The following is a 25,533-nucleotide window of genomic DNA, read 5'->3' as shown; positions in this document are numbered from 1 at the left end:
GCCTGACATTCTCTCTCTCCCTCTGCCTCTCCCACTGCACTCTCTTTCTCAATCAATCAATCAGTCTTTTAAAAACAGTGAGTGCAGATGTTTTGCTCCTCTCTCAGTATGAAAATCATCTGTATTACATTTTTAAAAAAATGAATAAAAAGGAAAATAGTAGCCTATTTTATTCTGTCTACTCACTTTTAACATTTTTTGTATTGTTTGAATCTGTACAATACAATCCCAATATGGCTTTAAAATTCAGGTAATATTAATAATATTAATAATATTATTAATAATATGATGCCTTCCATTTATGTGCCATTTTACAGTTTATTACATATTTTCACTTACATGCTGAATTTAATTATTCCCAATACTGCCTAAAATAAGAATTATGATATCCATTTTAAAGATGTGAAGGTGAGGATTCAGCTCTCAAGCATAGAGCGGATGGCTAGATCAGAGCTGCACTCCCCATCTTCTGACCCCAAGATCAGCACACAGGCTCGTTATCACAGGGCCTCTCGGTTACCCCCAGATCACAGGATAATCTGCTTCTCTGCTAAGGTTCCAACGACAGGACCTGTGTGCTAGTCAACATATGCTGAAACACTTGGTTGCATTGTGTTCTGTTTTGTTTCATTTCTCAGTAGAATTTAAAATTCATTAGACATGGTTTCTTTTACGAAAAAGAGAAAAACTGAAATGTTTTGTTTTTTATCAAAAAAGTTGACCCATCAAGTTAAACACATATGCACATTTACTTTATGTATAATTTATATGTAAGTGTTAACCCACTGAGCCACCCAGGTGCCCCAACTTTATATGTGTTAGTCATTACTTTATAAGACTGCAATGGAAGTATGATTAGTGACATTTTCAATACAGCTCATTAGTATGATTTCTAGTAAAAAATGGTCTCAGACCGAGCTTGACACTATTTTCTTATTGTTAGCTGCTGGGAATCTGTGAATACAAAATGTTTAAATATATGGTAAAACAATTAAAATGGCATTTTTATGATAGGTCATATTGTCAAGGCACAAATGCTGACATTTTTAATGTCATGTTTATTGTCTTTCCTTTTCTGAAAGTCTGTTTTTGAAAAGCTTCCTTTTTAATCTTGCTCTGTTTACACCAAACGATTCAAAATACCTTCAGTGTAATATTAGCACAGGAAATTAGTGACAACAGGGTAGCCTGCCTGACCTGAAGACCTCCAAAATTTTACTTTGAAGGCCTTGGAGGGTGCAGTGAAATTCTTCCAGCATATACCTAAGTGCAGGACAGATAAACTGAGAACAGACTTCTTCGAGGTTGTATTTTTTTCTTATTTGAATTGCCAAGACTATAATATGATTTAGATTTCCCCTCAAGTTTTGATTCTTTTCTATAGTGTATTTTATGGATAAGCCTCCACATCATCTCCCATGGTGGCTAGGAAGATGGGAATTTTATGAGCCTGCAGAAATAGAATAAAGAAACATTTCAGTATTTTTTCATTAAAGCATCCCTAGATGTAAAATGACAAGGTCAGCCAGGAGTTCTATCAGTAGTTACAGCTGGTTATCTAAAATCAAAATTACAGGACACGGTGTTCTTAAGTTCTGAGTTGAAAGTGCAAATGTTGCAATCAATGTGTGTTTCATTTTGCAAAATACTGCAGTTCCTTCTTAACCGTTTTGACCTTTACAAAGAAATTTCAGGAGAGACCAACCAACCAACCAACAAAAATGCTTTCGGACTCCTTCCTCAGCAGAACAATAAACTTTATTATATATCTTACTTTCCACAACCGTGGAAAGCCTTTGCTGTGTGAAGAAGGAGAAAACTCAGAGGCTGAGAAGACAGGAGGTGTACCAGAGCAGTGAACAGGAGCTCAGAAGACCTGGCAAGGCATCTTACCAGGCCTCCCTTAGTAGTGAGTAGGCCTGCCACTTAAACAGCCTTGAAACCAGCACTTCACCGGCTGCATAGTTCACGATCCCCAGCCTCTCGAATTTCCCGAGTTATGACAGGGCCATGAGGTTTTCTAAGTGAGAGTTCTGTGAAGCCTTATTCCAGTGTCAGATGGTATCTTCATCATTTTTACCCTTTACACAAACTAACAGTTCTTTTTTTGCGTGTCCTAACATCAGAGTTGATGAGTTCTCAGTTGCAAAGTGAATGTCTCAGGAAGTACACATCTGGAAAAACCAGATAACTGCACTTAAGTTTGGCCAAATCAGCAATGTTGTTATGGTGTATGTTCTTCATTGCCATCTTTGTTTTTACTTCCAGCCCTTTTTGGTGCTTTAGGTAGCAGAGTTTTTAAGAATGGATATCCATATTACCTTGCTGAGGGTCAAGGTTAAGCTTTTATATAGGATGGTGGTGATTACTTGTTGGTCGTGGCTGGTTTCCTCCTTATGTCTCTTAGAAATTGTCAGTAGTATTTATGATTTTGCTGAGCATCAAACATGGACACCCAAATGCCTTGTAGTGGTCTGATTTGGCTATGTTGTTATCATTATTAACATAAAATGTGAGGGTACCTGTGTGGCGCTGTCTATTAAGTGTCTGCTTTCAGCTCAGGTCATGATCTCAGAGTCCTAGGATCGAGTCCTGTGTCTTTGATCAGTGAGTGGGAGTCTGCTTCTCCTTCCCCCTCTGCCGCTCCTCTGCTTGTGCTCTCTCTCTATCAAGTAAATAAATAAAATCAAACATAGAACGTGGTGTGTTTTCTAACTTCTGAGAGTTAAGAACCCTAGAACCCAGTGTTATCGAGGGCTGGCAGTGGTGGTGGAATAACCCAGTAAGAAGAGGCATCTGATTTTGCTATCTTTTTGCTCTTAAAACTCAGCTGGCATCACAGCAAAGAACACACTTGGTCTACATTTCTTACCTACTCCACACATGGATCAAGAAGATCTTTTCTTCTTTTTTCTTTTTTTTTTTTAAAGGTTAACATGCTTTTTTAGTACATAATACATTCAAATGATTCAAAAATCAGAAGGTATACAAAAACTCATGAAAAGTCATTTTGGCTTCCTGCCTGCATGCTTAATTCACACTCATTTTTTTCTGCCATGGACACGAACAAGGTAACCCTGTCACAGGTTTCTTGTGCATATGTACAGTGATAATAATATATATTGTTTTTCTTAAACATACAGTTGTCAACATAATACCCATGGTTTGGCACCCTTACTTTAATAGCTTACTTTTTCGGCAATACTCTCTCCTGTGTTTGGGTGTGTAAAACTTTGCCCTTGAAGGGTTAGGTTTCAGGATATACTCTGTAATTTTTGTCATTTTCCTCAGTGAAATCGGGGAAAGCAAGGTAACTGGTTCTTCCGGAAATTGATCAAAAAAGTAAAAGGAGGCATTCTGTTTTAAGAATGGGTCTTCCCAGTTTATGATGTTTGAATCTCTTGGGTGCCCACTGAACATCTTTCCTGTTTCCCAAGAAAATGGTAACGGATATGTTTGTATCTCCTCTAACTCATCACAATGTAGGTGTAATGATCTGACATTCAAAAAAGAAAAATCAGAAAGATCTAGTCAAATGTTCCTGTAAGATATATGTAAGACAGGTCCTGGGCAAAATTTGATGTTCCCCATAGAGTTTGAAGAACTAGGCATTGCCTGCCTTTCTCTGTTTTCTATAGGTATGAGATCTGTGAAGAGAAAGCATAAGGTTTTTCTGTCTAGGTCCTAATGTATCCAGCACATGAGCACATGTTTTCAGCAAAGCTTGGCATAACTTCCTTTCATAGAGGACAGAAAATGAAAGCTTAAACACAATTCATGAAATTCAGAATTGATAATCCTAACTAATATTAAAAGTATATTGTAATTAAGTTAATATTTTTACAATATTTAATCTGCTGGAAAAAAATCACATACTGGTAATGAATACTGTTTCAGATGGTTTTTAGTTATGTAAATTATTTCTCTCCTGACTGTGTAATTACATGATGGACTGGTTTCTAGGGTATCATATACTTAATGTGAGTTTCTAAAAATGCTTTAATCATATAATTGCTAGTTTATCAAGTAGAAAATATAGGTCTGAGAACACTATCATTATGTCATTATTCTCCACAAAAAGACTGTGAAACATGCTGAAGAGGCCATTATGAGGCAAATAACAGTTTTCTGTGGTGTCTAAATTTGCAAGGATTAAAAAAAAAAAAGAAGAAGAAGAAAAGGAATAGCAAAGAAAATGCCTCAAGGTAAAGAGTTTAAAACCTAACCAGGCAATTTATCTTGTGTCTCTATCTGAAAAATCAGTGCGGACAAAGGAAGTGAATAGGTAATACTTAGAACAGTGAAGCTAGTAGATTATCTCACTCCAGGAGGGACACTAATATTTAATAATTGATTCACTAAATTCCATGTAGATGTCTAAAGGAAATAAACCCAAGGCTTATTGTTTGCATTAGAATCTGGTTGTACTCTTCCATGCTTGTTCTTATTGGGTGTACTGTGGTCAAGTGTGAATGCAATAGATAATGATTTATATTCACTTGGTTTATACCCAGTAGGAACCCAGAAATGTAATCTGGCTAAGTGGTTAAATTCATATCTAATTGTATATAACTTGAAGATTAAAAAAAGAAAAATCTTTTTTTGACTCAATGGGTGTCATGGGCCAGAAAATCTATTTTCGGCAAAGACTAGTGAGGTCCAAGGTAAAACTGCTCCATTTGTGGGTTTGGTACAAGAAGACAAGCCCTGTAAAAAGTCCCTCTCTTTCTGTCAATGTGTATTTGTTAAACACACACCCACCCCTATACCTTTCCCTGCTCTCCCATTTAAAATGGTGACAGGGGCGCCTGGGTGGCTCAGTGGATTAAGCCGCTGCCTTCGGCTCAGGTCATGATCTCAGAGTCCTGGGATCGAGTCCCGCATCGGGCTCTCTGCTCAGCAGAGAGCCTGCTTTCCTCTCTCTCTCTGCCTGCCTCTCCATCTACTTGTGATTTCTCTCTGTCAAATAAATAAATAAAATCTTTAAAAAAAAAAAAAAATGGTGACAGCTACAGCCCTGAGAGAGAAGAAAACCAAAGCCTGGATGTTAGCTCTATAGGTAGATGGGAAGGGATGAAGTGGCTCCTATGTTGTAACCTCAGAATCCGGTAATGATTCTGTTATTGTTGATTCTGCTATCGAATCTGGTTCATGATTAATATAGCCAGCTGATTTGTATTTTCATGCAATAAAATCAGTTTTTCTCCATAAAGGTCAGGGTTTCAAGAAGGTTGTTGAAGCACATACATTTTGCTGTTGAATCCTTTGCTTTCCCCTCACCTGTTAAAAAGCAACTAAAAGTTGCTTTTAAAAAACGTGATTTTTTTAAATAATAAGTTTTAAAAGATTGTAGTTTGATGAACTGATTGAAAATGGGTTAATTCCTAACCACTCAGGTGTCTCAAGGAAACCTGACACTTGATGAGTTCTGTTGGTGACTGGTGTTGCTTATGCTGGCAACAGGCTAGAAAAGCACTTTAGTCAGAATCTGCCCACCCAGAATGTGTCAGAACGTGTGGGTTTGAATCCCGTCTCTGCCACTTGCCTCTCTGTGACTTTGACCCTCTTACTTGGCCTCTCTGTGCTTCAGTTTCCCCATTCGTAGAATGGAGATGGTAATATTAAGTATGTCATAGAAGATTAAAGGCCAGTCTCTCTCCGGCCCTTATAATACAGTGGGGCATGTAGTCCACACTCGGTCAGTGTTCTTGGTTTTTTTCCTGATAATCCCTCCTGTTATGACCTTCTTCGTAAGTCATCGCCCCTTTCAACAAAATAGTCAGTACTCAAAATACAACCAGAATTTGTTTAAAAAGTGTCCCTGCCATTCCGGGGTGCCTGGGTGGCTCAGTGACTTAAGGATCTGACTCTTGGTTTCAGCTCAGGTCATGACCTCAGGGTCATGAAGCCCTGTGTTGGGCTCTGCACTGAGCTGGGTGCGTAGCTTGCTTGGGATTCTCTCTCTCAAAAATAAATAAATAAAATTAAAATTGTCCCTGCAACTTAACATCTGGGCAATCTTAATACATTTCTCTTTATTTCTGAGGCTAACTTTTCTCATTTGTTGGATTCTCTTTTCTTGAGAGGATCAAAAGACATATTAAATGAGAAAATGCTTTAAAAGCTACAAATCAGTAGAGCTTATAGTTAGATGTATGAACTACAGAAAGGTAAAAATATTATCCTTATTCATTTCTTTTTTTGAGCGGAAGTCATTTTTTCTATTTGAATAGAACTCTATTTTGGAAAACTGGAAAATCAAGAAAATCAGGAAGAAGAAAAAAAGCCTTTATTTCTTTTCTTTTCTTTTCTTTTTGAAAAAGCCCTTATTTCTTACACTCAAAGAGACATTAACATCTTAGTGTAGTGCATTTTATTATATTATTAAGTTATACCATAGAAATATGATTTGGTATTATCACATCTTACTTTGATTTTTGCATATTGCTAGTGTACCATTAAAATGTAATTGAGGCCCTATTTCTCTTAAGTCACTACTGTCAATTTCTTTTTATAACATATATATGTAGTGTGTATGTACAATGCAAGTTTTTTTCCTGTTTTATATGCCTTGTAGAGTAATATATGTATGGCTTTTATATTGCACTTTGGGAGGTGAAGAATTTTAGATGCTAAAAACTTTCATAAGAAGCCATATTTGGTTTTAATTTAATCACCAGATCAAGTACCTTTCTGCTCCACTGCATTATAAACAATCCAAATGTTCTGCCCTTCGGTATATTTGTCTATACGCCTTAATTGCTGCAAAATTTGTTATGAAAATTTGAGGTCGAGGAAGGGAAGTTGATGCAATCCTGAGCTTTAAGAGTGCAGAAATTTGAAATCTCCACGGACTAACAACCTGAAACCAATAATCAATAAAACTGATTTGTAAACTGATGTCAATTTTAAATCTATAGGTGGTCAAAATGGGTGTGGATGCACATGCTTTGAAATTTTAAGTTGGTTAAATCACAGTTATCAAAACCACATAGCATTTACAGCTATTTAAGGACAGTTGTTAAAAAAACATATGTTGTATATTTTTTGCCAACCATTCTACTCTATTACCAACTAACTACATAATATCCTATGAGAACTTAGAGAAAAAAAAAAATGAGGGGGGAAAAAAAACCAACCCAAACAATGTTTGGTAAGGTACAAAAACAAAATACAGAAGGAAAAAAAAAACCAAAAACAAAAAACCCCACCCCCAAACCCTCAAAGAAGCAGAACAGTAGACAATTAAAAACAAAAACAAAAACAAACCACACAGCTTAAAAGAGATGCTCAGTAGAAAGGAAAGCTGTAAAACCAGATTTGAGGCGGCAGCATCCACAGACATATTAGCGGAGTTGAGTTAAATCTGTATGGTTCAGATGAGCTTACTCTGAATACATTTACTTTTTTTCATTGGCAAAATATCAGTTGCTCTGTGCCAGAACATCTAAGACTCCAGGCCAATAGAACCTTCCTGTACAATGGATGTCGGTTTTCAGTTTGGGAGTCAGAATGAATTGTATTTGAGCAAGTTACTCAAACTAAATTAGAATCTTCTTTTTCTTAAAGTGAAAATAATGAATAGTGCCTACACAATAGGGTGAAGATTTAATAATATATGTAAAGCTGAGGTTAATGGCTTGTATTTACCACTTAAATATAAACTTAGCACAGAACAAGTACTTTATAGAATGGTAGCTGCTGTAATTATTACTACATCATCCTTATGTAACAGCCCCCTGTACAAAAGTGAGACAGGTACCTGAACTAAATGGGCCACTGATTTGGTTTAATAAACCATTTCTTAGGTATACTCTTGTATGAGTCTGCTCAGACTAATTGCGCTAATAAATGACTCCCAGATCTGAGTGGCTTCACACAGCAAAAGTTTATTGCTCAAGTTCCAGCGCAGTGTGGATGGCATGGTCTGAGTAGAGCAGAAGATCTAATTCATGTGGCTATTTAAGGACATAATTCTTTTTGTCTAGTTCTGCGCCCCACCCCACCCTGCCCCCCTCAAGGGCTTTGGAATCCTTTCCTGGATCTCTGGCATTGGAACAGCTGCTAAGGGAAAAAAGAAAAATGGAAGGTGTTGTGGGCCAGCCCTGAAGGCTCTGTGCATTAGTTCTGCCCACAGTTCATCATCTGGAACTTTAAATACATTGCCCACTATAACCGATCTGGATGCTGGGAAACATAGTCTGACTGTTGGCCCAAAAGGGAAGGAAATAACTGTCACAGATTTCTTCCTGAGCTTTCCTTTACATGTCAACCAGGATAGAAAGTGGAAAGAAAAAATGGCTACTGTGCATTACCACATCATGCTTTCAATATGAAGGAAAGGGTTCTTTGATTATATTTGGTGATAAATAATTCTAATCACTAACCCTTGTATTCAATTAAAACATTTAATAAAGTTCTTTAATTTACAAAATGCTGTCATATCCTTTAGGTAAGGTGGCATAGTGAAAAGAGCATAGTCTTTGAAATAAAGTAGGTTTGGGTTTAATTTGTGGCTCCCACACCCACCACATGTGTGAGCTGTCGCTGATTAGTTGTCTCTTTATGCCTTCATTTCTCATCAGAAAAGTGAAATCTGAAGAACCCTTACCCTGGGAATTTTGAGGTTTAAAAGAATTACAAGAGTAAAACACCAAGTCTAGTGCCATTCTTTTCTTTCTTTCTTTTTTTTCTTTTTCTTTAGAAGTAATTATTGGAGCACCTGGGTGGCTCAGTGGGTAAGCGGCTGACTCTTGATTTTGGTTAGGGTCATGATCTAGGGTCCTGGGATCTAGCCTCTCTGTGCTTATAGGGAAATCTGCTTCAGGATTTTCGTTCTCCCTCTGCTTGCATGTGTACTCTCTTTCTCTCTCTCTCTCAAATAAAAAAAATCTTTTAGAAAATATGTTAAAAAAATTTTTTAAATTAAATTGTGATTATCATCTGTCTGACTTATTCAACAATTTTGAGAAATTTTATTAGCTCCAAGAAACTTAGATTCACATAAAATAAATGATTTGTTAGAGTTTGGCCAGAACTAAACCCACTTTTCCTGATTTCAAATCCCATGATCTTTATTTTACCAAGAACATATATCAGAAATGTTTCAATTAACATGGTAGAAAAGAACCTCAAAAGCAAGCACCTAAAATCTTTATGGAAATTTATTTAACTGTAGCTTTAAAAATTAAAGCAAATCTAAAGAAAAGAACTAAAAATTTCAAATATTTACCCATCATTTAAAATTCTGTGTTCCACACTCCTTCCAGATTATAAATTAAGTTGTGTCTTCTCACTTAGACATACTTTCTGTCTCTTGGGAATGAAGTGCATAGTGTGATTCTTTGTGGTTCAACTGTAAGTCAAACACAGCAGAGTTCTGGGATATCAAAATGGCCCAGCTGGAAGCTCCAGGCAGCTCTTAGTCAGTAACCCAATGTGGATGTGTATAGTCTTTCAAAGACTACTATTACTGGTATCACTATGGAAATTACATTATTTCTGAGTAGGCAGTATTTTTAAGGCCCAGTGATTCTTAGTGTGGTTGGCAAGAGTTTTTGTTGTTGTTGTTGTTTTAGGAATCACAGCTGTAAACATGCATTTAATTTATTTTACACCCTGTTTTACACTTTTTTCTGCAAGCATTTTAAGTTATATTCACACCTATTAGTAAACTAATGCCTGCAAATCTTCTCATGCTTGTCCTTGTATTTATTTTGTATACATTTTTCTCATCCACTTCTAACTTAGCTTCACACTTTTTTTTTTTTTTTAAATACTAGAGCTTATTAGTTTTACTTCCTTTATACTCTGCCTGGATCACTTCTTTCATGTCTAGTGAAATAGCCTGCTCTACAAAAAAGCAAAGTGGAAAACAACATTTCCATTTGAAATCATTGCTATATATTCTATACTATTAAGAAATGGTAAAGATAAGAAAAAAGAGCCCATTTCTGGCAAATTAAGATCTCAGCTTAAAAAATACAAAACCATCTTGTCAGGAGGGAGACAAACCATAAAAGACTCTTAATCTCAAAAAACAAACTGAGGGTTGGTGGGGGAAGAGGGGTTGGGAGAGGGTGATTGGGTTATGGACATTGGGGAGGGTATGTGCTATGGTGAGTGGTGTGAAGTTTGTAAGCCTGATGCTTCACAGACCTGTACCCCTGGGGCTAATAATACATTATATCTTAATAAAAATAAATAAATAAATAATACAAAAACAAAAACCAAGCATCAGCTTATCCAATAAAAGATTCAAATTGTCAAATTTACATATTAAGTCTTCTTTGCTGTCAGAGAAAATGGAAACCTATTTGTCAAAACAGGTATTTGGATATCCAAGCTGGTGCATGCCTCTTAAAAATCAAAGGATCTTTTAAAAGCTGATCTCAGTCCTTTGAAATAAAAAGTTCTTGAATAAAAATAGCCTTCAAAAAAAAATAGCCTTCAGTCTCCCTTATTTAAATATACTATGTTCCATTAGACTGTGTACTTTTATCTGGGCAGAAACAAGTTTATCCAGCCCAAATATTAAATTAACCTGATATAGATTAAAAATGAATTAAAGGTGCCACAAAGAGAAGATATGCTATTATTTCTAAACCAAATGTTTAAAATAAGTGTGTTAGGGCCATTTATAAAACTTTATCTCTACCACACAAGCACAGGAAATTCGAGCTGTATATATTATGCAAAAGGGTTACTAGTAAAAATACTTACCAACCAGTATAGCACAGGAAACAACTAATCATAGCAGATACATATTATTTGCTGTATACTCTTCTGGGTGATACTGTTAGATCTCCATCAACATAAAAAAATTAGCAATACATTTGCCAGCAAGTTATCATATTTCTGTGTTACCAAACCATAACTTAACATTGTTTTCAGTAAAATGACTAGTCTTATAAGTAAAATTTTAGTCTATTTTTTCATTGTAATTAATACATTTTTCTTTAACAAAAACTATTGCCACATCTGTTATTGGCGGATATAGTCGTAGTTCTTCTAGGGTGGCATAATTAACTGGACCATTATTAGTCAGACAGACTTGGGGGAGAAGCAATCATAATGTGAGGTGCTGGTTTAAGGATGTTTTCAAAGTATGAGATAGGACTAAAATGTACTGACTCCCATTCAGTTATATCTACAGAACACCTTGATTCTCAAGACTTCACACTTTCAGATTTATAAATTTCTTAGACATCAGATGCTGTAATTACATAAGCATTGCATATATAATGTATGTATTGGATTAAATTTGTGTAATTTCTAATGTTAAGTATCTTTTATATAATTTCTAATTTAATCTTATATAATTTCTAACATTTATCTAATGTGATTCACAGTATAACATACATATTATATATGTTATAGGAGTATATTATACACACAATTATATGCTTCTAATGTATGATTATAATGTATATTATAATTGCATAAACATACATAGTTTACACAGACATATATACATAGGATTTGAATATTCTATATTACCTCTTTCTATTAAAGGAGAGACAATAGGGGAATGGTGTAGTGTAAGTAATGGCATGTTTCAGATCTTAGGTTTACTCTTACTAGCTATGCAACCTAAGAGCTTTATTTCTCTAAGTCTTTGTTTTTTAAACTTTAAATGGGGAAAAATAGGGGAACAGTGTAGTGTAAGTAATGGAATGTTTCAGATCTTAGGTTTACTCTTACTAGCTATGCAACCTTAGAGCTTTATTTCTCTAAGTCTTCATTTTTTAAACTTTAAATGGGAAAAATCATACCATGTTAGAATTGTGAGTCTGAGGTATATGGAAGACTTACTGGGGTAGCTGCTATTGGATAAGCATAAAACACATTGTCTGGTGAAGCAGAAGAGGAGGGAGGCTATAGATGAGAGCAGCAAGAAGCAGCTTTTTTTTTTTTTTAAGATTTTATTTATTTATTTGACAGAGAGAAATCACAAGTAGATGGAGAGGCAGGCAGAGAGAGAGAGAGAGGGAAGCAGGCTCCCTGCTGAGCAGAGAGCCTGATGCGGGACTCGATCCCAGGACCCTGAGATCATGACCTGAGCCGAAGGCAGTGGCTTAACCCACTGAGCCACCCAGGCGCCCAAGAAGCAGCTTTTAAGTGCTACTGTGTTTACTTACATTGTTTCAATTCCAGCGATCACACTGAACCATTTTATAATATATAACTGGAGTTTCAAAAACAGAGCTGGATTTAAAAATTTTAAAATAAGAAAAAATAATTTGATGATCTCAAACGAGTAGTGAGGGGCTGTTTCTTGAATCACTCAGGGCAGTGAGACTTAAGAGGATGAAAATGACCAACGTGAGAGAAGCTTTGCAAACACATCAATTGTAGTGTGTGTATCGCTTCTCAGCCTTTTGGCTAAGATCAAGTGCAATTGTAGTGTGTGGGTTGTGATTACAGAATTCTTACATGGTGGGAAAATGCTGATTTCAAATGACTCTTCAATTTTACAGAGTTCACGACAGGGTTAAGACTAATAAACGTAACATGAGAAGGTTGATGTAGAAAGCCAAGCCACAAAGTCGAAGCTCCCCAAACATTATTTGGCTGAGCCCTTTGCAGTTAACAGAATTCTCCACAGGGCCTTCTCAGTCCCGCAGTCAGAACTCCCACCAGAAATGCTAGTGGAGATTCCCGGAAACAGAAACAAGCATCATTGTGAAAAGATTTCTGCTTACTTTGCTTCTCAAACTTGGAAGTGGGTTAACATTTCTGGTTTGACCACCAGATGTTTAAGAAAGGAAAATAGTCTTCAAGAGTCTTAGCAAATATTCCAAGCATAAGCGACACTTAGTATTTTTGTTTCATAAAGGATTAATATTTGTGCCAAGAGAAAACAAAAATATCTATGTATCAGATTTCTCAAAAAAAATGTTAATTTGGTAGACTTGGGAAAGGGAAAGAAAAAATGGATATAGCAATGTTTATATTGATTTTTATCATCATATTGAACGTGTCTAGAACATGTGGATTATTTAGGGTATCATTTTATCTAAATATGCTATATTTGCATGATTATTTTGTCAAAGAAATTCAGAACACTTGATATAAATTTAAAGCTCTATGTTTATATCAGAGTGCCAAACAGTTTAATTTTTTTAACATTGCTGTAAACAACATTCTGATGTCATTCTGCATAAGGTTCTCAAGATATTGAAGAAATCCCAAGCCCTTTCTTTTCTTGCCTTACTCTTTAAGAGAAAGTATCGTCTACTTTCTTGCTGGTGGGATATTAGAACACTGCTGAGGGCGGTGACGTGTGTCACGTTCATAAAGGCAATGGCATAATCATGGCAAGTATTTAAAAGATATAAAAGGTGGATCCCCAATCCCATAAGGTCTATAAACATGTTGACATAATGGATAAACCAGCAGGTAAACCTTATGATACTGAGTGGAGGATGGAGAATTCTTTATATAAACAGTTATAAATCGACAGTTTTTGAGGCAAGTTCAGAAACAGATTTTCTGTGGGAATCAAGCTGAGGTAAAGTAGCAAGTAATTTTGTACTTACATGGCATTCATTGGCATGCATCCCCCTGTATATATCTTGCCTTCATTCTTTTTTTTTTTTCCTTGAGATTTTATTTATTTATTTGACAGAGAAAACGAGAGAGCACAAGCAGGGCAAAAAGAGCAGAGGGAGAGAGAGAGGGAGAATCAGGCTCCCCACTGAGCAGGGAGCCCTACACATGGGGCTTGATCCCAGGACCCTGGGATCATGACCCAAGTGGAAGGCAGAGGCTTTAACCCACTGAGCCACACAGGCACTCCTTGTCTTCATTCTTTAAAGATATTTTCACTAGATATAGAATTCCAGTGTCACCAATTATTTTCCCTTCAACTCATGAAGGAGGAAGGATGTCAGTATTCCTAGCCCTAGTGTCTCTGCTAAGATGTAGGCTGTCATTTGAATTGCAGGTTCCCCCACATGAAGTGAGGGCTTTCTCTCTTAATCCATCCCCACTTTCCAGCAGTTGTAGTTGTCCTAAAGTTTGTCCAGTGGTCTAAGTCTTCAGACCATGCCTTTCTATCTAAGTTCTAGCCGTCCCATATATTATGCCCCTCATAGCAGCAGCCTGCATTTGGGTTAAAAACAAACAAGCAAACAAACAAAACAAAACCAAAAAACCTGTTTAAAAAAATAGGAAACATATCATGACATTTCCTTCATCTAAGTATTGAATTCTCTTCACTAACCATCTTATTTTTGTTCACTCTCCAGAGCCTTCAAGTAGTTTTATTTTTTTTTTTGTTTTGTTTTATGCAGATTTTTGTAGTTTTATCTATGGAAGGGTTTACCTGAGAGGAGCTTATTTAGTCATGACAGGAAATAGAATGTACACAGTTATGTGCATGCTGTATTTCTCAGACTAGACTAGATAAATGATTAAAATAAAGTCATGGCAATACTTTTAAAGTAATTTCTAGCCACACCATTACCTACTCAGGGGGAATTTTAGCCCTCAATTTTCTCCCAAATAATTTGGAAATCCTCAGTAGATGTTTCATTTACTCTCAGTAAATGGTATTTCATTTGCTTTTCTCTTTCTCTGGTTTGCTTAACTCTTATCCTTTGTGAGAATTTTGGTCCCATGTAAGTTAGAGGAAACAGTTCCCACATGATACTACCCTCACTTCCAGCACAAACTATAAACTTAAACTTAGGGGTTTCCCTCAGGTTTGATAACTTACCAAGAACTTACTGAAAACTATTATGGTTATATCTTATGTAAGAGAGGGAAAAGATACAGTTAAAATCAGCCAAATGAAGAAGCCCACAGGACAGAATCTAGAAGAAGCACCAAACACAGAGCTCCCGAGTGTTGGGGAGATGCTGCTCCTAGTGTTCGCACAGAACACGTGGCTTGCTTCTAACCCCCACAAAAAGTATGATGATATGACATATTGTAACCTTCCCAATATTCTGGACTGTGAACTTCTTAGGGCAGAAATGGCTCCTATTTACCTTTGCATGTCTGGCATCTTTCATAACATCTGATACAAAATAAGGGATCAGTAAATGATTGTTGAATGAATGCTATACTTTGAAACTTTGCTCCTCTGGAACTGACATACTGTTCTTGAAACATAGCTGTGCTGTCTTTTCTCTTTGTTTACTGTGAAGATTCTTAGTACCTTGGCTAGGAGGGAGGGTTCCTACAAATCCCTAATATGCCCACTCAAGCTTGAATCCTGGACTGATCAGAGTTAATATCAGTCTGGGACATGTTAATTGACCAGAATTTATGCCACCACTGTACATTAAAAGATAAGGAAAAAAAAAAAAAAGAAAGAAAGAAAACTGAAGCTGGACCTTCACAGAGAAACTTCATTTTCCTCTCAGAAGTAACAGGGCTACTCTAGTCCAAACATTGCAGAAGAGGTTCTCAGAATATAGTGCTTTACATCTCATGATGATATTATGTTCAAAATTACCGTGACATGAACATCCCTGTGTAAATCATATTTATTTTTGGCAAGTAAAGAAATATAAAATAATCCCAATATTCATTGGAATTCTTTATTTTTTCAAGTTCTTTGCCCATTTTTAATTTTTAAAAGCTTTTATTTTTTTATTTTTTAAAGATTTTATTTATTTATTTGATAGAGATACAGTGAGAGAGGGAACACAAACAGGGGGAGTGGGAAAGGGAGAAGCAAGCTTCCTGCTGAGCAGGAAGAACCCTGGGATCATGACCTGAGTCAAAGGCAGACGCTTAACGACTGAGCCATTAAAAGTTTTTATTTAAATTCCAGTTAGCTAACAGTGTAATATGAGTTTCAAGTGTACAATGTAGTGATTCAGTACTTCCGTACATCACCCTGTGCTCATCACTGGTACATTCCTTTTCTCTATCACCTATTTAACCCATCCCCCCATCCACCTCCCTTCTGGTAACCACCAGTTTGTTCTCTATAATTAAGAGTCTGTTTCTTGGTCTGCCTCTCTCTCTTTTCTCCCTTTGCTTATTTGGTTTGTTACTTAAATTCAACATATGAGTGAAATCGTATGGTATTTGTCTTTCCGTGAATGACTTATTTCCTTTAGCACTATACCCTCTAGCTCCATCCATGTAATTGCAAATAGCACGATTTCATTCTTTTTTTTATGGCTGAATAATATTCCTGTGTGTGTGTGTGTACCACATCTTCTTTATCTATTCATTAATTGATGAACTTAATGGGCTGTTTCTATAATTTAGCTATTGTAGATAATGCTATGATAAACATTAGGGTGCATGTTTCCATTTTGAATTAGTGTATTACTAATACCTAATAGTGCGATTGCTGGATCATAGGCTAGTTCTGTTTTTAACTTTTCAGGGAAACACCATACCATTTTTCAGAGTGGCTGTACCAGTTTGCATTCCCACCAATAGTGCAAGAAGGTTTCTCTTTTTCCACATACTCACTGACTGACACCTATTTCTTCTTGTGTTGTTGATTTTCACACACAGACAGGTGTGAGGTGATATCTCATTTTGATTTACATTTTTCTGATGGTAAGTGATGTTGAACATCTTTTCATGTGTCTCTTGACCATATGTAAGTATTCATTGTAAAAATATCTATTCATATCTTCTGCTTATTTTTTTTAAAGATTTTATTTATTTATTTAACAGACAAAGATCACAAGTAGACAGAGAGGCAGGCGGGGGTGGGGGCGGGGAAGCAGGCTCCCTGCTGAGCAGAGAGCCTGATGTGGGGCTTGATCTCAGAACCCTGGGATCATGACCGGAGCCGAAGGCAGAGGCTTTAACCTGCTGAGCCACCCAGGTGCCCCTCTTCTGCATATTTTTTAATTGGATTATTTGTTTTGGGGGATGTTATTTTAGAAATTCCTTATGTTTGAATACTAACCCTTTATCATAGGTTGTCTTTAGTTTTGTTGATTGTTTTCCCTTCGCTTGCAAAAGCTTTTTATTTTGATATAGTCCCAACAGTTTATTTTTTTTATTTTGTTTCCCTTGCCTTAGGAGATGTATCTAGAACGTAGTTGCTATAGCTGATGTCAAAGAAGTCACTGCCTATATTCTCTTCCAGAATTATTATTGTTTCAGGTCTCATATTTAAGTCTTTAATCTATTTTGAATTCATTTTTGTGTATCGTGGTCCATTTCATTCTTTTGTATGTTGCTCCCCAGTTTTCCCAACACCATTTGTTGAGGAGACTTTTTCCCATTGGATATTCTTTCCTGCTTTGTCGAAGATTAATTGACCATGTAATTGGGGGTTCATTTCTGGGTTTTCAATTCTGTTCTGTTGATCTATGTATCTATTTTTGTGCCAGTACTGTACTGTTTTGGTGATTACAGCTTTGTAAAATAACTTGAAGTCTGGAATCATGATGTCTCCAGCTTTGTCTTTCTCTTTTCAAGATTGCTTTGGCTCTTCAGGGTCTTTTGTGATTCTATACAAATTTTAGAATGGTTTGTTCTAGATCTGTGAAAAATGCTATTGGTATTTTGAGAGACAAAATTTAGTTTCTTTGGGTGTAGGTTCTTTGGGTGGTATAGATATTTTAAAAATATTTATTCTTCCAATCCATGAGCATGGAAGGTCTTTCCATTTCTTAGTGTTGTCTTTAATCTCTTTCCCCGGTATTTTATAGTTTTCAGAGTATAGGTATTTCACCTCTTTGCTTAGATTTATTGTATCTTATTTGTTTTGGTGCAATTGTAAGTGGGACTGATTCCTTAATTTTCCTTTCTGCTGCTTCATTGTTGGTGTATAGAAATGCAACAGATTTCTGCATGTTGATTTTGTATCCTGCGACTTTACTGAATTTGCTTGTGAGTTCTAGTGGTTTTCTGGTGGAGTTTTTTTTGGATTTCTATGTAGAGTGTCATGTCATTTGTGAATAGTGAAAATTTGACTTCTTCCTTTCCAATTAGGATGCCTTTTATTTCCTTTTGTTGTCTGATTGCTGCGGCTAGGACTTCCAGTACTGTGTGGAATAAAAATAGAGTGGACATCTGTCTTATTCCTGACTTCAGGGGAAAAGCTCTCAGTTTCTCCTGATTGAGGATGATAGTAACTGTGGGTTTTTTGTATGTGACTTTTTTTTTTTAAGATTTTATTTATTCATTTGACAGACAGAGATCACAAGCAGGCAGAGAGGCAGGCAGAGAGAGTAAGGGAAGCAGGCTCCCTGCTGAGCAGATAGCCCAAGGCGGGGCGGGATCCCAGGACCCTGGGATTATGACCTGAGCCAAAGGCAGGGGCCTTAACTCACTGAGCCACCCAGGCGCCCCTTGTATATGATCTTTATTACATTGAGGTATCTTCCCTCTAAACCTACTTTGTTGAGAATTTTTATCATTGAATGGATGTTGTATTTTGTTCAGTGTTTTTTCTGCATCTATTGAAATGATCATATGATTATCCTTTCTTTCATTAATGTAATGTATCTTGTTGATTGATTTGTGAATATTGAAACAACCTTGCAACCCAGGAATAAATCCCATTTGATTATGGCGAATGATATTTTTAATGTATTGTTGGATGTGGTTTACTATTTTGTTGGGAATTTTTGATATCTGTTTTCATCAGGGATATTGGGTCTTTATTTCTGTTTTCTAGTGGTGTCTTTATCTGGTTTTGGTATTAGGGTAATGCTGGCCTCATAGAATTACTTTGGAAAATTTCCTTTCTTTTTTATTTTTTGGAAAAGTTTGAGGAGAATAGATATCAGTTCTTCTTTAAATGTTCTGTAGAATTTGCCTGTGGAGCCTTCTGATCCTGGAGTTTTGTTTGTTAGGAAATTTTTGATTACTGATTCAATTCCTTTGCTGGTTATCGGTCTGTTCAAGTTTTGTATTTCTTCCTGTTTCAGTTTTGGTAACTTATACATTTCTTCTAGGTTGTCCAATTTGTTGACATACAGTTTTTCATATGATTCTTGCAATTAATTGCTTATATTTCTGTGATGTTGGTTGGGTTATTATTCTCTTATTTGTGACTATTTGGATCATTTCTCCTTTCTTTTTGGTATGTCTGGCTAGAGGTTAATCAACTTTACTAATTTTTTCAAAGAATCAGCTCCTGGTTTCATTGATCTGTTCTATTGTTTTTTTTGTTTTGTTAGTTTCTGTATCATTTATTTCTGCTCTAATCTTTATTATTTCCTTCCTTCTGCTGACTGTAGGCTTTACTTACTATTCTTTTTCCAGCTCCTTTAAGTATAAGGTTAGGTTGTATATTTGAGATTTTTCTTGTTTCTTGAGTTAGGCCTGTATTGCTATATCCTTCCCTCTTAGGATGGCTTTTGCTACATCCTAAAGGTTTTGGACTGTTGTGTTTCATTTTCATTCATTTCCATGCTTTTTTTTTAAAATTTCTTCTGTGATTTCCCAGTTGACTCATTCATTGTTTAGTAGCATATTGTTTAGCCCCCATGTACTTGTGGGTTTTCCAGGTTTTTTCTTGTGCTTAACTTTGAATTTCTTATCATTGTGGTCAGAAAAGGTGCATGTTATGACTTTAATCCTTTTTTACTTGCTGAGGCCTGTTTTGTGTCCTAATATGTGATTTATTCTGGAGAATATTCAATGTGAAAAGAATGTGTATTCTAGTGTATTAGGATGAAATGTTCTGAATATATCTGTTAAATCCATCTGGTCCAGTGTGTCACTCAAGACCACTGTTACCTCATATATATTCTCTTTAGGTGATTTGTCCATTGATGTTAATGTCATCTATGATTATCATGTTAGTATCAGATAGTTCTTTTATGTTTGTTAGTAATTGTTTTATGTATTTGGGTACTCCTCTATTGCATGTTTGGGTACATAATAATAGAGCTGTTCTTTTTTTGTAGCATTAATTAGTTCATATTCTTGTTCTATAATCGCTGCCCATTTCACAGAGAAATGTTGGATCAAACTCTTGATGAGAAGTTATGTACATTTTGTCACATCCATGCTTTTAGTAGTGTTTTGGAAAGGAAATTTATTATTTATTCATTTATCATGTATTTTTAGCTAGATTCTAGAGTATAAATGAGGGGCAATGAGAAATGAAGACAAAGTGATAAGAGTAAATTATGATGGACCCTTCAGTGACATGCTAAGGAAAGTAGATTTTATTTGTAAGACATGGGGAATAATTGAAGGATTAAAAGAAACATTGAGAGCAAAGATGAAACAGTAGAGGTCTGTTAGCTTTATATATAGCCTTCATGTTATGCCTGGATAGTGTTTTAAAACATAATGCCCAGCAAGAGTGATGCTGGGTTGAATACAAGGTAGTTTTGCTTTGTTTTTTAAGATTTTATTTATTTATTTGATATATATAGAGAGAGATCACAGGTAGGGAAAGAGGCAGGCAGAGAGAGAGAGCAGGGGAAGCAGGCTCCCCTCTGAGCAGAGAGCCCAATGTGGGACTCCATCCCAGGACCCTGAGATCATGAGCTGAGCCGAAGGCAGAGACTCAACCCACTGAGCCCCCCAGGCACCCCACAAGGTGTTTTGTACCTATTGTGTCATACCTGGTACACTACCCACATTTATGTTTATTGCACAGCTCCTGTAGATGTTAGTGTTTGCAATTCTTGATCTAGAAGTATGACCTCAAACACTGTATAGAAACATTATATTTTTACCTTATAGAAATATTACCTGGTCTGACCAACCTGTAAGTTCATATAAAGTCTCATTAACATTAAGGCTAAATAATTATGGTTCTTCCAAATGAAGGGCTGATGGAGGGAGGCAAGTGGGGTCTGGCCTACATGGGTGATGGGTATTAAGAAGGGCACTTGTTATGATGAACACTGGGTGTTTTATGTAAGTGATGAATCACTGATTTCTACTCCTGAAACCGGTGTTGTACTGTATGTTAACTAACTAGAATTTAAATAAAAATTTGACAAGAAAAAAATATTTAAGGCTCTTCTCTATGCATGACTCCCCATCATCAGCACCACTTATTTCTGAAAAAAATCTCCACGATGTCTCTTATGTCCAAGAAGGAAAAAAAAAAGAAAGCCCACTCATTTCTTTAACCATCCTGCCAGCAAATCACTTGAGGTAGGGATTGCCTTTTAACCTCTGCAGTTGAAGCCTTTCTGGGAAAGCAGCTTTTGGGCTCTCTACTGGCCTCAAGGGTGTCTACCACTGCTTGGCCAGTGCTCTGCAGGCTTCACCAGATGTGGCCACTCTCATTTAGACCAGTGATGGAGTGGCTTCTTTTTTCATATTAATTTCAAATTTTTATTTAGATGCCAGAGCCTATAATCTCAGAGTTTTACTGGAAAATACCAGCATTATCTCTGAATGTAATTTTTCATCCATATACGTTTCAAGACCTATCCTTAAGACTGTCTAGCAGCATGACACCAAGGCACTATATTATTTATCATTTTTTTTCTCTGATTTTCCCTAGGTTCTTACAATCCCCAGCTCCCACATACTTCATATTTCCTCCTTCTGGTGAAAAAATACAAAAGCTCTAATGCATTTCAACTTGTCCAAATGGGCCCTCAGTGTGGAAGATGACTTTAGTTTCTCAAACAGGTAAGGGAAATCACTTTTGAAGTAGCAAGACACAGTACTAGATTAATATGACTTAGGGTAAGTAACAAACTGCATTTATTTTCATGTTTTTATAGTTTGAACATGTCCCCATAATCACATCAATATAAATATATCCATAAGCACAATCTTTGTTGAACCTCTGTTTTAGAGATTCTACTATTCCTCACCTCCTCTAGTAAGTTCTACCTAAACACTCCTTTTTTGCTAGCTTTGGTTTACTGATACCACAATGGTCAAGCTAACCTCTATTCCACTCTTTGTACCTCTACTGTGTGAGAGTTAAAGAACCCATGACAGTCTTGCCTTCCATCTTCTCCAAACATGTCGAAACTCAATTCAGTACTTCTGTATGTGAATCTTTTATTGCTTAATTATGTAATTATGTTTTGTTTTAATCAGTGCCATTATATTGGTTCATCACTTTCTGAAAGGTTTTTTTTTTTTTTTTTTTTTTTTTTTTATGGAGAACTGTTTTCTTGAAAGATTTTAAAAAAGTATTCCTTTGGAGGAATAGGGAAAGAAATTTGTGGTCAACTAAATTTGGGTAGTTCTGCTCATTCTGTCTACATTTTTCAGTGCATTTGAGTGTATTAAATGTTCTAAGACATTTTCCAGTAAAGAAACTAATTTTGTATCCGGTGTTATTCATAAATACTCCAATACTCATATTACATTTGTTTATTGCAGCTTTGTTAAAGTGCAAATTTCTTAATAAATAAATCTCCTTAATTTCTGTCATAACTCTCCTTAGTACCTGATTCAATACTGTGTATAATTTAGTTAAAGTCACATATTATAAACTAGACACCATGTTAGGTCCTAAAGTTCAAAGATGGATAATTTTTGTAAAGATTTATGGAATAACAAGTAGCTTTCAATGAATAGTATTTTGCTGATATTTAGCATTTATTTTATTATGGTAGACTTGGAGTTTGATTTTCAGTTCTAACTGCAACAGTTTACACTTTATTTCTCTGTCCCCATTTAAGGATCTGTTAATCTTTTTCTCCCATTGTTATGTATGAAAAGACTTTTAAAGATTTGAAAACCAAGGTGCAGTTATCAAATGTTACACAGGGATTTATAATTTTGAATAAGTAAAGTAAGTTTACTTATTCTTTGGAATCTAATATTAAGTTAGAAATAGAAAATTTCTAACAAGAGGAATTAAGGGATGGTGAAATAGTCCAACAAGGATTTAAAATAACATTCCTGAAACTCTGACTTCCTCAAAGCAGGAAACAATAAGAGCTATAGGTAATGTCAGGAAGAGGTGAATGAAATATTTTGTTTCATTGCTGGTAAGCATGTCAGGGTGCTGTTGTGGTTATTGAAGGAGTTTGGGCTCAGTGGATGGTGCACATCAGTGCTAATTTCTTTCTTTGTTTCTTTTCTTTTCTTTTCTTTCTTTTTTTTTCTAGAGAGAAAGGATGGGGGCAGTGGGAGAGAATCTTCCAGACAGACTCCCGGCTGAGTGAAGAGCCCAGTTGCTGGGCTCAGTCCCACAACCCATGATATCATGACCTGAGCCAAACCAAGAGTTGGACGCTCAACCGACTGAGCCACCCAGGTGCCCTACCAGTGCTAATTTCTAATACTCAGAAGATTAACAACTTCTGGACTCAGGAGGTAGACAGTTAGATTTCAAAAGGAGCCCTTATTACCTAGGAATTTGCAGTAGTGTTTGGAGTGTTTAACCTATTTGGAGCTAAAAGAATTATGGCCACAAAATAAATAGTTCTTGATTGTTTTCTAATTCAGTGAACACCTGTTGGCTCTCAATTTGATGTCACCAATGTGTTAGGCTCCGTAGAGGTGTTGGTTGTATTCTCTGAAGAGAATATAATCTTTTGGGAGAGATGGGAAGCCTTATGATATATGGAAAGCTTAAAATATATGATATGATAAAGTATATAAAAATGTTAGCATTATGTGACTGAGGAAAACACAACAAAATGTTCAAAAACATCTTGAGGAGTGAATTGGGTTTGCTCTAATTCATTTAAGGGGATGATGAGCTCCTAGATAAAATGCTAAGACACCAAAAAACCCAAAAACAAAATAAGTAATAGTTTGAGGAGGTGAAGGAAAACAAATATTAAGGTTAAAATCTTGGCAAGTGAATGCACATGTTATGTCAAAGAGAAAAAGTTGAAGTAGAAACTACTTCTGGAGTCAGATGAGGGTCATGTCATAAAATATGAACTCTGACATTTTCATGAAGCAGAACCTTCCCACATTCTACAAAATGACAGCAGTCTTTGACATTAGCTTTAGGGAAAAAAATTGTGGTCTCCATGGCAAATCACAAGATATGTTAAGATTCTTACAACTCACCAACTTCTACATGCTTCTGCTAATACACCAAGAAGAAAATGATACTACTGAGAAAAATATGTAGAATGTATTTTTTGTAAATTTTAGTTTAAACAGAAACGGAACAGTTTGGGTTTACAGACAGAATTGAAAAAAAAAATGTCTTCCTGCTTTTGAAAGTCAGGAGTTTGGAGTAAAAAGATGAATAAGGGAAGTGAAACACTGACTTCACAGATAATGTTGAAGAACATAAACTTTTTGATACCATTCTTTGTGATGAAAAACACGTGGTTCCATCAAGAGGAGGAAACATCTCATTGCAGCATGCGGGGCTGTCAAGATGATCTTGGATTGGAGAAGAGAATTTAAACTAAAATTTGAGAGCATTTTGGCATAAGAAGAGCAAAAGGAGGAAAGGTGCCAAATGCTTCTTGGGAGAAACTATTATCAGAGGGTCATATATCTATGCTCCAATTCCCAAAATAGAATCACTTACCAAAATAAGAAAAATATTTTAGAAGAATGCTACCACCTGGCTGTCCTCAAGGACTGGCCTGCTTGCAACTCTTGCTTGCTTTCTACTATGGTTTTAGTCCCACTGCTTATGGATGCTAACATGGGCCTCTCGTGCCCTTCTTGGAGTCTCACTTAGTCTTCTGCCCTTGTTCTCTGGAACCATGATGAAATTAGTTTCATTTCTTTGTCCTAGATCTGCCTTGTTCCAGCATCTTCCTTTCTCAAAGTTTAAGTTTAGGCAGGTCCATGCCAGATTGTTCTTATACTTCTTAACCAAACATATTACATAGATTTGTATTCTAATATCAGAGAGGTTCTTAACTACAAAGACCATATTTGTGATTTTGTGTTCTTGGTAGAGAACGTGGGTATGATTAATTTAAAACGGAGACCACTGGATATTTCTGTCTTTAAGGATAGTCCCTAATAATCTGCCAGTAGCTCATTACTGGGAACAGTGTAAAGAAGGTGTTTTCTGGCCTTTCCTAGGCAGTAAGGGGAGTCCTTTGATCTGTGAAGGAAAGAGTATGGGGGATAGTAGAGGAGGAATAGGGGAGGAGAGAAGAAAGAGGAGGGATGGTTGTCTCCCTTTATTTTCCCCACTTTCCCTCATAAAGTTGACCACATGCCCAATATTTAGATCTGCCCTTTGTCCACTACCACCCATCCAGGCTTTCCTCTGGTCTGCTACTTAATCTCATTTCCACTCCAAATTGAAGTTTTCAAAAGGAACTATTAGTTTGCTGAGATCAGGTGTGTGTGTGTGTGTGTGTGTGTGTGTGTTTTAATAAAAGTGGCAAATTGGGAAAGATTTGTAAAATATCCTGTGTATTCATAAAGATATTTGTGGCACTGTATTTTAACCTAAATATAAGAACAAAGCTAAATTGTGTATTTGTATTAAAATTGTTTCTTAAAACAAAAGATATGTAGGAATAGTGAAGTAACATAATATTTCATTAATATTTTCAATAATTTTAAAAGCCAGAGTTTACCAAAAGGCCCAGTATAATAAAATGGGAAGTACTTTTGCCTTCTCATATTTCTCCAGTTAAAAGTAATTTGCAGATACTGAGAAAACAAAAGCTTTTAAAGATTAAATTCATGTCGTATCTATAAGAATGGGTATGAAAG

At 36.0% G+C, this 25,533-nt stretch overlaps 1 long non-coding RNA gene across 1 annotated transcript in view; it reads left to right on the top strand.

The window, feature by feature from the left end:
- The window catches only part of LOC309844063, a 72,131-nt gene that overhangs the window by 24,327 nt on the left and 22,271 nt on the right, over positions 1 to 25,533 (top strand). The window contains exons 2-3 of the long non-coding RNA XR_014300473.1: positions 21,416 to 21,546; positions 22,989 to 23,137. This is a non-coding gene — a long non-coding RNA (uncharacterized lncRNA). The remainder of the gene's footprint in view (positions 1 to 21,415; positions 21,547 to 22,988; positions 23,138 to 25,533) is intronic.

The sequence above is a fragment of the Mustela nivalis genome (genome assembly GCF_964662115.1).
Source record: "Mustela nivalis genome assembly, chromosome: 11".
NCBI lineage: Eukaryota > Metazoa > Chordata > Mammalia > Carnivora > Mustelidae > Mustela > Mustela nivalis.
This window is presented reverse-complemented; position numbering and strand designations above follow the sequence as displayed.